Genomic DNA, 11,551 nt, shown 5'->3' on the forward strand with positions numbered 1-11,551 from the left:
CCGCCCATACTTAAACCCTTCCAGTGACATCATTAAATCAAGCCGAACCCTATAAATACAGGAACTGATGTGCTTTTTCCTCCTTTTGCTCCTGGAACACATGGTAAGTATGGTGAGTAACATATTCAAATTACATATTTAACAAACAGAACTGTTTTAACCAAATAAACAGAATTAAAGATATTAACAGTGGCCTGAGTCTTGCCTTCACAGATGTTTATGATGTTAGCTGAACTCAAATTGATAGTTGGTGTCTGCTGACCACTGAGCAATGATGAAGCTAACATTGTTAAAATCAAACAGGTATGGTTGTAATGATATGAAACAGTGGCAAATGGTGTGAATTCACCCACTTTGTCACAGGATGTGTTTGAGCTTTCTTCGGTTAAACAAAAACAAAACTGAGGTGATTGTCTTTGGAGTCAAAGAGAAACAATTAAAGGTCTTCAGTCTATACACCTAAATACCACCAACCAGGCCAGAATTCTGGGTGTAGTGATGGACTCTTGGAAAACTTTGAAAAACACATAAGGGGAATCACAAAGTCAACCTACTATCACCTTATGAAGATACCAAGGGTAAAGATCTGATATGTTAGCAGGACCTGGAAAAGCTAGTCCAGCTTTCATCTTTAGTCGGCTTGATTCTTGTAACAGTGTTTTACAGAACTACCTAAAACATCAAAAACACCTGAATGAGCTGCGGACATCTAGATCTGGTCTAGATGTCTGAAACAAACTCCCAGAAAGCCTCAGATTAGCTGAAAGACTCAGTTTATTTAAATCCAGGCTAAAGACCCACCTGCTCTCTGCTGCATTTCAATTGTCCAGATCTGCATCTGGTTCTGTTAAGCTTGAATTTTTAAACTTGATAATGCTTTAATACTGTTTTTATCTAATTTTCTTTTTTTTCTGTTTTGTTTGTAATTTGAAATATGCCTCTTATTTTCTGATGTTTCAATGTCTCTGTAAAGCACTCAGAGTCACCCTGTCATTGAATTGTTACATACAAATAAATTTGCCTCAGGACTCAGAACAACATTTAACCTTAACTAATGAAAACTTCTTTTTTGCATTGGCTCTCATAAGTTAGCAACAAGACATTATCATTACTATTATTACTATTATTATTGTTATTATTATTATTATTATTGTAGTGTAATATTAAATAGATAATGTATCTTTTGTGAAGGTATTTGGGAGCTCAATCCCCCACTTACCAAGACCACATATGGAAGTGTCCTTGAGCAAACAATGAACTCCAAGTTGCCTCCTGACTTCAGAGCTACATGTAGAAAAGAGGGAAGAAATCAGAAGGAAACTAACAGATTCACCATGAATGTCAGAGCTGTGCTGAAGTAGGTTGTCTTCTGAAACATAATCAGTTTTCAAATTGTGTAATGTTGAATGACATTTTTTTGAACACTGAGAAAACATGGATTAGAATAATTGAGATTGGAAATTGTGTTTGTAGCTTGAGCATTTTTTTCTTTTCAGCTACCCTGGATAACTTTTCAACCTTAAAACTCTCTGCTTCTGACCCATTTTGATGGTACAGTGATTGCACTTGTCCAGCTTCGTTTTCTTGCTGCCTTACCGCACTGCATCACACACTAGTAGCAGGATATCAACAAAGTGAGTGTTTTGAACCAGTGTGTTGATATCCAGTAGGTGGCAACAATAATATTATAGTTGATACAAATACACAAGCGAGTGGGGTTACAGAGAGATCATTGTAAGTTTTTCATTCTGCAAACTGGAGCTACATTGACTGATTTGTGTGAAGACCACAGGCATGTTTCACTTTAAAAAGGGCACACGCAAAAACACACACATTGCAACCCTGAAACCACAGGAAACCCCCTCCCCCGCCAATGCTTTTTCATTTTCCTAGAAAACATCAAAATGATTCGTTCTGACTGAATGTGAAGCAAATGTTCACCCTGCATTACTCCAGGGACCCACAGACAGCTACGAGCCGTTCATCCTCTCTTACTGATTCTTGCTCCTGGTGATGTTTGAGGATTCTCATCACTGACAGGTTGCTGTCTTCGGCCAGTATTTTGCTTTAATTAAAAGTTTTCCAAGAAACACAGATTCTCATATATACTTGCTTTTCCTTATGTGAAAACGTTTCTATCTAAACTCCTTTACTGACTGTATCAGAAACTGTTTGCTTTCCATTCATACAGATTAATGGTAAAACATTAAGACCTTTACAGTTAATTTTTACAAGACTGTACATGTTGGTGTCGTGTACTATACGTCACATTAATACAAGGTGTTCCAAGCTGCTGATTTTTTCATTATCTATGTAGTGAAGCTTTGGTTAGTGACTGCACTAATGAAATCACTAGTGAAGGGTGTTTAGTTATGCTTATCAGCAAACAAACGACCTGACTTTGCCAGTGTTTCCTGTCAAGACAAATCCGAATCTGAAGGTGTTTGCTGTGTTAAAGGTGGTAACTCACTGCGGCGTCATCGTCAGGTGTGAAAACCAAGGATTGTGTCTTAAACTGTCTTAATTGTGTTTTCACTCATTCATGGTTTTATGGTTGGATTGTTTCAGCTTAAGTGAGCAGCCATTTTGATCACTGATTCAGTAAAGTATTGTGCATCTACAGCTATATCCTGTAGCCATCTTTTTTATCTTATAGTGTGGTAAAACACCCTCATGTTTCTCTCCTGTGAGCAGGATACACTTCCTTTTCTTCCCTGAGCTGACACTTAAAACAGGATATCCTGTGTCACCAGTCTCTATATGTGCATGTGAAGTCATGTAAATCAGACATAAATCACTCAGCTGCACCACATTTCACTGCAGATCACATGAGGATCCTGCAGGTCCAAACAGCAGGACACAACACCATTCCTCAAAAGCATCTGTGTGGGCTCAAACGTGCTTAATCCTTAAACATTGAGAAATGTGGACTTATTAGGCACACTGGTGATGACAGCAGCTTGCTAAAAGCCCCCGTTAGGTGATTATTCAAGCTAAAAGATCCCTGAGGACGAGAATCTCCACAGCTCGTTATACGGTTAGCTGTCCATCTCCTCCTCCCTGTTTGCTGCCAGCTCATCCATTTATTCCAAAACTACTGTTACTCACAAAGAAGGCGGCAAAAAAAGGGGAAAAAAAGGTTTGATTTATTATTGAGGAGCCTTACACATGGTTTTCGTGTTCCTTCTTTCTCTGACCTACATAGTGAACCACCTGATCCCAGATCCAAAACAAACCTTTTGACATCGAGCGTCTTTCTGCTTTAGTGAGCATGTGCACAGATGCATATGCAAAGTGTTATTTTGTCACGTTGAGTTGACACCCACGCAAAGATGATCAGTAATTTAGAAGGCAGACGAAGAAAAGGAGGCGGACAAAGAGGCAAAGATGGAAGCTAATGGTTTTCAGAAGTCTGACTCTCTGTTAATGAAACCAGCCACCCCCACAAGCACATCAGGGAGGGGTGGGTGTGAGTGCAAGCTAATGTACATTCATGTGCGTCCATGTGAGGCATTAAGCATCTGTCAGGGGCCCCAAAGTATGCCAGGAGAGAATGGAACGTTGAGTCAAAGAGTAAACTGACCTTTTTCTCTCTTTTACACTCTGTCACTGCCCCCCTTTATTATGTTGCTTCTGTGCATCCGTCCCCCACATCAATGTCTTATTCTCAAATACAGACGTTTTAAGCATGAACAATTACCCAAAAAATGTATTTATTTATTTTTAAGAAGGCAAAAAGAAACAAATTATTTATTATCAAATAAGCAACATGCACATTAATTCTGGTAGGAAAAAAAATAGATGCATCCTCAAAAACCAAAAAAACAAATGAAGATAAAATGAGGCAACATCCATCCATCCGTCCGTCCTTCCATCCATCCATCCATCCGTCCGTCCATCCATCCGTCCGTCCGTCCATCCATCCATCCGTCCGTCCTTCCATCCATCCATCCATCCATCCATCCATCCATCCATCCATCCATCCATCCATCCATCCATCCGTCCGTCCTTCCATCCATCCATACATCCATCCATCCGTCCGTCCTTCCATCCATCCATACATCCATCCAGCCTGTAACAATGGCACTCAAACTTTATTAGCCATGAACCCATAGATAACATATGTTGCCCCCCCCCCCCGTGTGTGGGCATGACAACTAAATGGTTAATTGTGTGATCTATTAAATGGGTCATCCAGCATCCATCCTCTATGTGAGACCTGAAAACTGACAGACACTTAATAAATAAGGAGGATAAAGGGGTTTTTGGGGGATTAGGTTCACTGCTGTAACGAAGCACCTACACGTTTAAAATCAGCTTGTCTCGCCAAGATAATAAATTCAGATTTTTTATATTGCATGAGTAAAAACTTTATTTATTTTTATTTGCGTAAATGCAAAAAAAAAAATTAACATGTTAATTTCAGAGATTAATCTCTTTGAATTAACATGTTAGGTCTGACAACCCTAATAAAAATTCCAAATTTATTTGATATATGTAGGCTATTATTTATTTAACAATTACCTGGTGATGTCCTACAATTATGTTGGGACGGGCTCTTACCGCTTATCTGGGATCTGGTTTTGGTGGCAGCAGCCTAAGCAGAGAGAGCCAGTCTTCCCTCTCCCGGACCCCTTATTCAAGCTCTCCTAGTGGGGATCCTGATGTGTTCTGATTCCAGTCCCCTCCAGTGTGTCCTTGGTCTTCCCTAGGGTCTCTTCCTGGTGGGTCGTACCTGGAACACCTCAGCATCCAGGGGGCATTCTAACCAGATGCCTGAGTTACCTCATTTGGCTCCACTGGATCACCAAGCTTCACACCCTATCTCCAAGGGAAAGCCCACACACCCTGCAGAGGAAACTCAAACAACGTTGTTCTTTCAGTAACTACCCACAGCTGGTGACCATAGGTGAGGGTAGAAACCTAGGTTGACCAGTGAATCTTCACCTTTTGGCTCAGCTCCTACTTCACCACAACAGACCGATGCAGCGTCCACGTCGCTGCAGACGCTGCACTGATTCACCTGTAGCTCTCCCGCTCCATTCTTCCTTACTTATGAACAAGACCCTGAGATACTTTAACTCCTCCACTTTGGGCAGGACCCCAGAGAGAACACTCCACCCTTTCTACTACTGAAGACCATGGTCTTGGATTTGGAGGTGCTGATTCTCATCATCATATAGGAGATTACTAAAATGATGTTTTGAGATACCCATAGTCATGGCAAGTGGATGTTGTGAACAACCTGTTAGTCATATACTCAGTATAATAAACAGAAAGCAGTCAATATTGCATAGACAGTTTGCCAGCTGTGCATACAAATGGCAGATTTTTAGGCATCATACTTAAATGCTGCTTATAAAAATACAAGGCAGATTTATTAACACATTTCATGGACAAGACAAATCAAAGTTCTTTGAAGACATTTAAACTGAATAATAAACAAAAATGAATTAAATTTTAACTCAATCATTTATTTCTTTCACCCAGTTTGGTGATAAATGTTAACCATAAACCTCCACCACTGGGCTTTCTACGGTTTTATCATCACATTTGCTGTTTGATATGAACTGAAACTCAGAATTCCTCATCTAAAATTATACAAAAGCGCAGTAGTCTCTACAAGTCTTGGTTCTGTTTTGAAGGCATAAAGATGTGTGAACAAGAGAGTAAAAGGACTGCTAAGTGCAACTTTACCTTCATACACCACCTGGTCTTCAACTTTTTTCCCGCAGTAAAAGTTGCAAGAGCATAGATCAGATTGATAGATACCAACTAGAAACATAAAAAACAGATAAAATGCAATAAATATTAACAGTTGTTTTGATAAAAAGCAGCAATGATTTAAAACTGCTGAGAGCTTCAGCAGACCTGCAGTTTGAAAAGGTGTGAACACAGCGCAGTGTGGAAAGAAGCCTTCAACTTCCTTTGTAAGTGGTGTTTCTTCTGTGGCAAAAAGGCTAAATTTATACCAATCCGGGCTGCACTGAAGGACAGCACAGAAGCACTAATCATGACAGCACTGTACCAGGGCAATCGCTCTACCACACCAGGCAGGACCCCAGGTGCAGCCTGTGCAAAGAGGCCCCTGAAACAATCCAGCACCTCACAGCAGGGTGCAAGATACTGGCAGGCAAAGAATACATGGAACGCCATAACCAAGTGGCTGGCATAGTGTACAGAAACATCTGTGCAGAATATGGACTGGAGACCCCTAGGTCACAATGGGCAACACCTCCCAAGGTGGTGGAGAAGGAGAGGGCTAAGATCCTGTGGGACTTCCAGATACAGACTGATAAAATGGTCATAGATGATCATAGATAAGCAGCAAAGGAAAGGTGTAGTGATCGATGTAGCCACCCCCAAAGATGTATCAATAAGAAGGAACATGAGAAACTGGATAAATACCAAGGACTCAAGGAAGAACTGGAGAAAGCCTGGAATGTGAATGCAACAGTAGTACTGATGGTCATCGGAGCACTTAGGGCTGTGTCCCCCATGGTGGAGAAGTGGCTCCAACAGATACCTGGAGAACTATCAGACAGCGCCATCCAGAAGAGTGCAGTCCTAGGGACAGCTAAGATACTGCATAGGACCCTCAAGCTCCCAGGACTCTGGCAGAGAACCCAAGCTTGAGAGATGAACAGCCACCCACCTACCCAGGGAAGATGGTTTGGGGGGGTGAGGGAAGATTTTTTTTTTATTATATATTTCTTAAACTATCCCTAAGTCTTGTATGTTGTATGAACAGTCCTTTCCCAGTCTGATTGACTCTACATTGCAAGACACCTTCCCCCTTTCACACACCACACAGAAAACAGGAATTTGTTGTCTAACCTAAGGACATGAGAAGTTGTGGACACTGCTCTATGAAAACTACAGAACTGAGAAGCATGCAGGTCTGAATGATGGCTAGGTTTTGTTTCCTAAAGTAGAAATGCTGCAGTATGTTGCGGCCAGCAGTCGGTCCCTGCAAAGGGAGGTACCAGCTCATAACTCTTAACTCTTGCTTCATCACACACTGTTTCTGCATGTGAAAACATGGGAGAATAAATAAATGGATAAAACTATTTAAAAAATGTCAATGATGTGCAACATTGTTAATGATCAAAATGTAAACAGGAAGATTTTTTTCAGGTGAAGGTCTCTAATGTCCAGCTTGCTTTGTCCAACCATGCTGACCTTAATCCAGAATGATGTTACAGTACTGTCCGACTTTCTTCTGGAAGTGGATTAAAATGGCACAATGGACACTTAAAATTGATCAAAGTTCTTATGTCTAATCTTCTCTCTGTATTCATCTACTCTCCTCTTTCCCCTCTTTCTGTCATCCCATCTCTCTTCCTTCCATTCCTGTCTTTCTACACCTCTCCCCAATGAGTCTTTGAAAGGGACAGTAGCCTTTTAGCAGGGAAAGGAGTTAATGGCTTTGGTGATGGCTGCTGTTAATGTCTTTGAGCTAATGGCCTTGGCCTGATGATAACCGTGAACTAATAGCATGAATGACAGATAGCCTTCTGCTCTTAGACTCTTGGTCTGTATAAAGAACAGATAGATGGTCTCAAGGGAACAACTGGTAAGTTAGTATCCCTGAATATGGCAATAATTCCCAGAGAAGCCATATTGTTAGAGATAAGATAAAAATGTGTAGGTGATGTAACCGGGAAAAACATACAGCCAAGTACAAGATAAAAATCTTGTCTGGGTGTCACAATCATGCACAGCTACTAACGAGCTACAGTTTATATTATAATAATTACAATGTGTAATAGTTATACTTCAAATTGTGATAGTTTTATATGTATTTTACAATGAACAGCAATTTTCAGTCACTTTGTAGCCAAAAGTAAAGTACAATGGTGTAATGAGATAAAGTGGTCTGAAAGAAAGTTCCTGGTCATACCTACACATTGTATTTGGGATTAAGGATTAAATTAGGCTGGGAATCTGTAGGGATGAGCTGTGGAACATATGTAATTACTGGATGCTTAAATACACATTTATTCAGCAGTACATTTTTTAATACTTTCTGGGATTCAAAGGCAGGTAAAATTGTCATTTTCCATCACTGCTTGCAAATACAAGACGAGAAATTGGCTCCTTCACCTAGATAATGCCACAAGATGTTTCAGGCACTTCTGGACTTTTACACCGGCACGGCTTCATGTCGGTTCCCAAACCAATTTTGAATTAATGAATGCAGCAGTCCATATATTATATAACAACGAAAAACTCAAAATAAATTAAATTATTCACAAAGTTCAATTTCTATGTACATGCATAAGAATAAATTAAAGTTGATTTCACTACAGGAAAGTCTCATAACGTGTAAGTAAAGCTGTTTTTAAAGAAGTAGTTGTGGTTAACATTTATGGGCATGTTCTCAATCTCACATAGAAATCATGGGTTATGTTGTGTGCATGTGCAGAAAGCACAGGTCTGGAACTTGGAAAAAATGGGTTGTCAACTGGAACCAAAAACAGTGGTTCTTGAACTTGGGCCAAATTTGAGCTGGAAGTGGTGCTACATGTCCATTTATAGAGCTGCTGGACAGAATGATGTGTCATCGACCAGCAAACCAGGGAACATGGGCACAGAATTCAGCCACGGCAGCAGCCACAACCAAAGAAGAAGCAGACCAAGTTCAGCCTCCCACCCCTGGGTTTTCCACAAATAAAGACAGCAAAATGACAACAATCAAAAGGAAAGTTTGCAGGTAATCTACTTCCAAAGTCGGTCCTTGAGGGCCGCTGTCCTGCAGGTTTTGGATGTTTCCTGCTGTAGAACACCTGAATCTGATTGATAGGTCCATACAATTTCATCATCAACTTTGTAGACCAAATTTCCATGTTTACGTCTGCTGAGTAAAGTCCTCCCACTTTGGTTCTGGTTAAACTAGTGGGAACGCAGGCTGGTTCACCAGAGAGCATCAAGGTTCTGAGACTAGACTAGAGAGAGTCAGATCGGTGTCTGAATACAATAACTGGGTGAAGTGGAGTTTCAGAAAATTAAGCTTGCATTTCTCTATCACTTCAAAGTGGTTTAATAATAACATCTACACTTCTACACACATCCACACCATCCAGTTTCCTAGTTAGTGGCTTTACTAATTTACTTTGGTTCCTTTGTTCTCCATTCTCATAAGACACTGACAGAAAGGTGAAGTGTGAAAGGTGGATGGAAAGGTAGAAAGAGAAAAGTGTAACAGCAGACATTAAACAATACTTTGCAAATCAGACTGCATCTTAAATGTTAATTGGAGAAAAGTTTCCTCCATTAACTATAAAAGGAAACTAGCTATTGTGACACAAGCTAGCATAAATTCCTGCTAGCGGTTTGAGTGTAGTATTGGAGTAAATTATACAATGGCTAGGGGATATAAGTTGTAATACTTCTTGACATTACGTAATTATGATCAATTAACTTTAGTGCTATTTTAACTACTTCATTTATTATTAGTTTAACAAACTTTGTTTCAGCAAACTATTTCCTTCCTTCAAATACTGAACCAGAATTAAGACTGGGAGTGGATGCTAACTTAAGTTTCAAGGTTCAAGGAATTTTTATTATCCCGTGAGGGTAATTTGTTGTACAGCCACGTTTTGAAGCATTGTAGGGATATTTAACCCACAACAGTTCTTTTCTTTGCTGTGGCAGCTTAAAGAACAGTTCTGTGTAGGATGCCTGAGGAGATTGCTCCTCAATCTGTGACCTGGATCATTATAAAAAATTGGAAGTGTCCAAGGGGTAACCAGAATTTTTCTTTACTTTCACAAGACTATTGTAAAATGAATTAAAAACAAAAGAAAGAAAGCATGATAAATGCATTATCCTCTGTACAACGTACGCTGTGAGTAATCTTATGCATAGATGACGTTTATGTCTTTAGTTTGAAGGTCATCTAGTATGAAGATGAAGAAGTCTTGGGGAACAATGAAGACCTGAAAGTCCCTCTGAGACAGGGCCACTTGATAGAGAAACACCATTACAGTGACATACGGTCATTAGCCAGCTCAGCTCTTTGCTGGCAGCCGATATGTGCTATAGCAGTTAGCATTCAGCACGCGTTAATGGGGTAATTCCCATTCAGTCGGGATAGCAGCCTTATGAGCGATGTGTCACATCTATAGTCAGCTGGTGTAGCAGCCATGCAATAATTCCTCCACTCACTCCCGCATTAAATGACACTCAATCTTTGCCAGGTACAGACCCCCACTCCTCTATTTTCCTCCTGGCCTTAAATCACACCTCACTGTCTCTATTATATACCTCATCCACACTTTAAATCACTTTCCTTTGAATAGGCTTTTTCTTCTTTCTTTCACCAAAGCTCCCCTTTCTTTTGTGCATCATAAACACTATAACCTTTTCTCTTTGAGTAAAACAGTCCTGTATGTGTCACTGACAAACATTACAGCACTTTAAAAATCACTAAATTGTTTTGAGGATTAAACTGTTGATATTTGAGGTACATAATGATAGTGTAAGTTTCTGAAAAGGGTTGAGGTTCTTATACAAGACAGATTCTTAATAAAACCCTATGCTATATGTAATTTAAACATAGTTTTTCAAATTTATTCTATGAGATTGGTATATTACAATAGACTGGTTGGAAGACAGTCATGGTGATCCACACAAGATTTTCACACACTAAAGAAAAAGAAAAAAGTTTCATAAATTATGAAACATACACTGTGACAAGTCTAAATATTAATAGCATCCTGCTCTATCATGAGGATGAAAGATTCAATAATTAAATACCATGTTATTTACCCCATCAGGTTTCAATGACATTTTTCCAGCATCTTGTGGTTGGCAAAGCTACTTCTTAACACACCAGCATGGACACAGAAATATGCAGGTCTAAAAGTTTTGAGGGATTCACCTCCAACGAGCAGCATCATGGAGACTTTATCCACATTTTAGCTCTTTGGATGCAGCTTACATGGCACATAGAGATGTTGCAGTCAAAGAAAAAAAACTCTGAATACTAGTAATTAAAGTCAATATGGTTACAAATAACTAAAATATTTCTTTAATTCTATATTACAGTAACTGGCTTTTCTCAAAACATGCACTTATATGAAGCTCATGTCCATGCTGTTCTCTCAGCACCCAGCTGGTCAAGGCAGAAGTCTTAACTTCCTGAATTTGGTTTTGCTGGAGGAGTGAAACAGGACATTACTTAAAACAGCTGACAAACAATTGTTTCCAACCACCCACCGCACCCTAAACTACAGTGGCTGGGAAGTGCAAAACATCGAGGGAAACACTTTTACAGTTTTTTTATTTACATAATAGAAACCACATTTAAATTTACAAAACAAAAGTACAATGCCAAAACACTTTTACCAACGACAAAGCAACTTTACATTTATGTAAAACACTTTAACAAGTTTACAGAAACACAAAGATAGGTTTCACCGAGATCTGTGCTCCATGAGAATCTGTGACCACAGGGGGGCGACAGTGTACATTTCTCTTCATGTATGTCTTAGAACACTTTAACTGAAAACACATTTGTGTTGTCAGAATATGTTACTATACTGTA

This window comes from Melanotaenia boesemani, chromosome 2 (genome assembly GCF_017639745.1).
Source record: "Melanotaenia boesemani isolate fMelBoe1 chromosome 2, fMelBoe1.pri, whole genome shotgun sequence".
Taxonomy (NCBI): Eukaryota; Metazoa; Chordata; class Actinopteri; order Atheriniformes; family Melanotaeniidae; genus Melanotaenia; species Melanotaenia boesemani.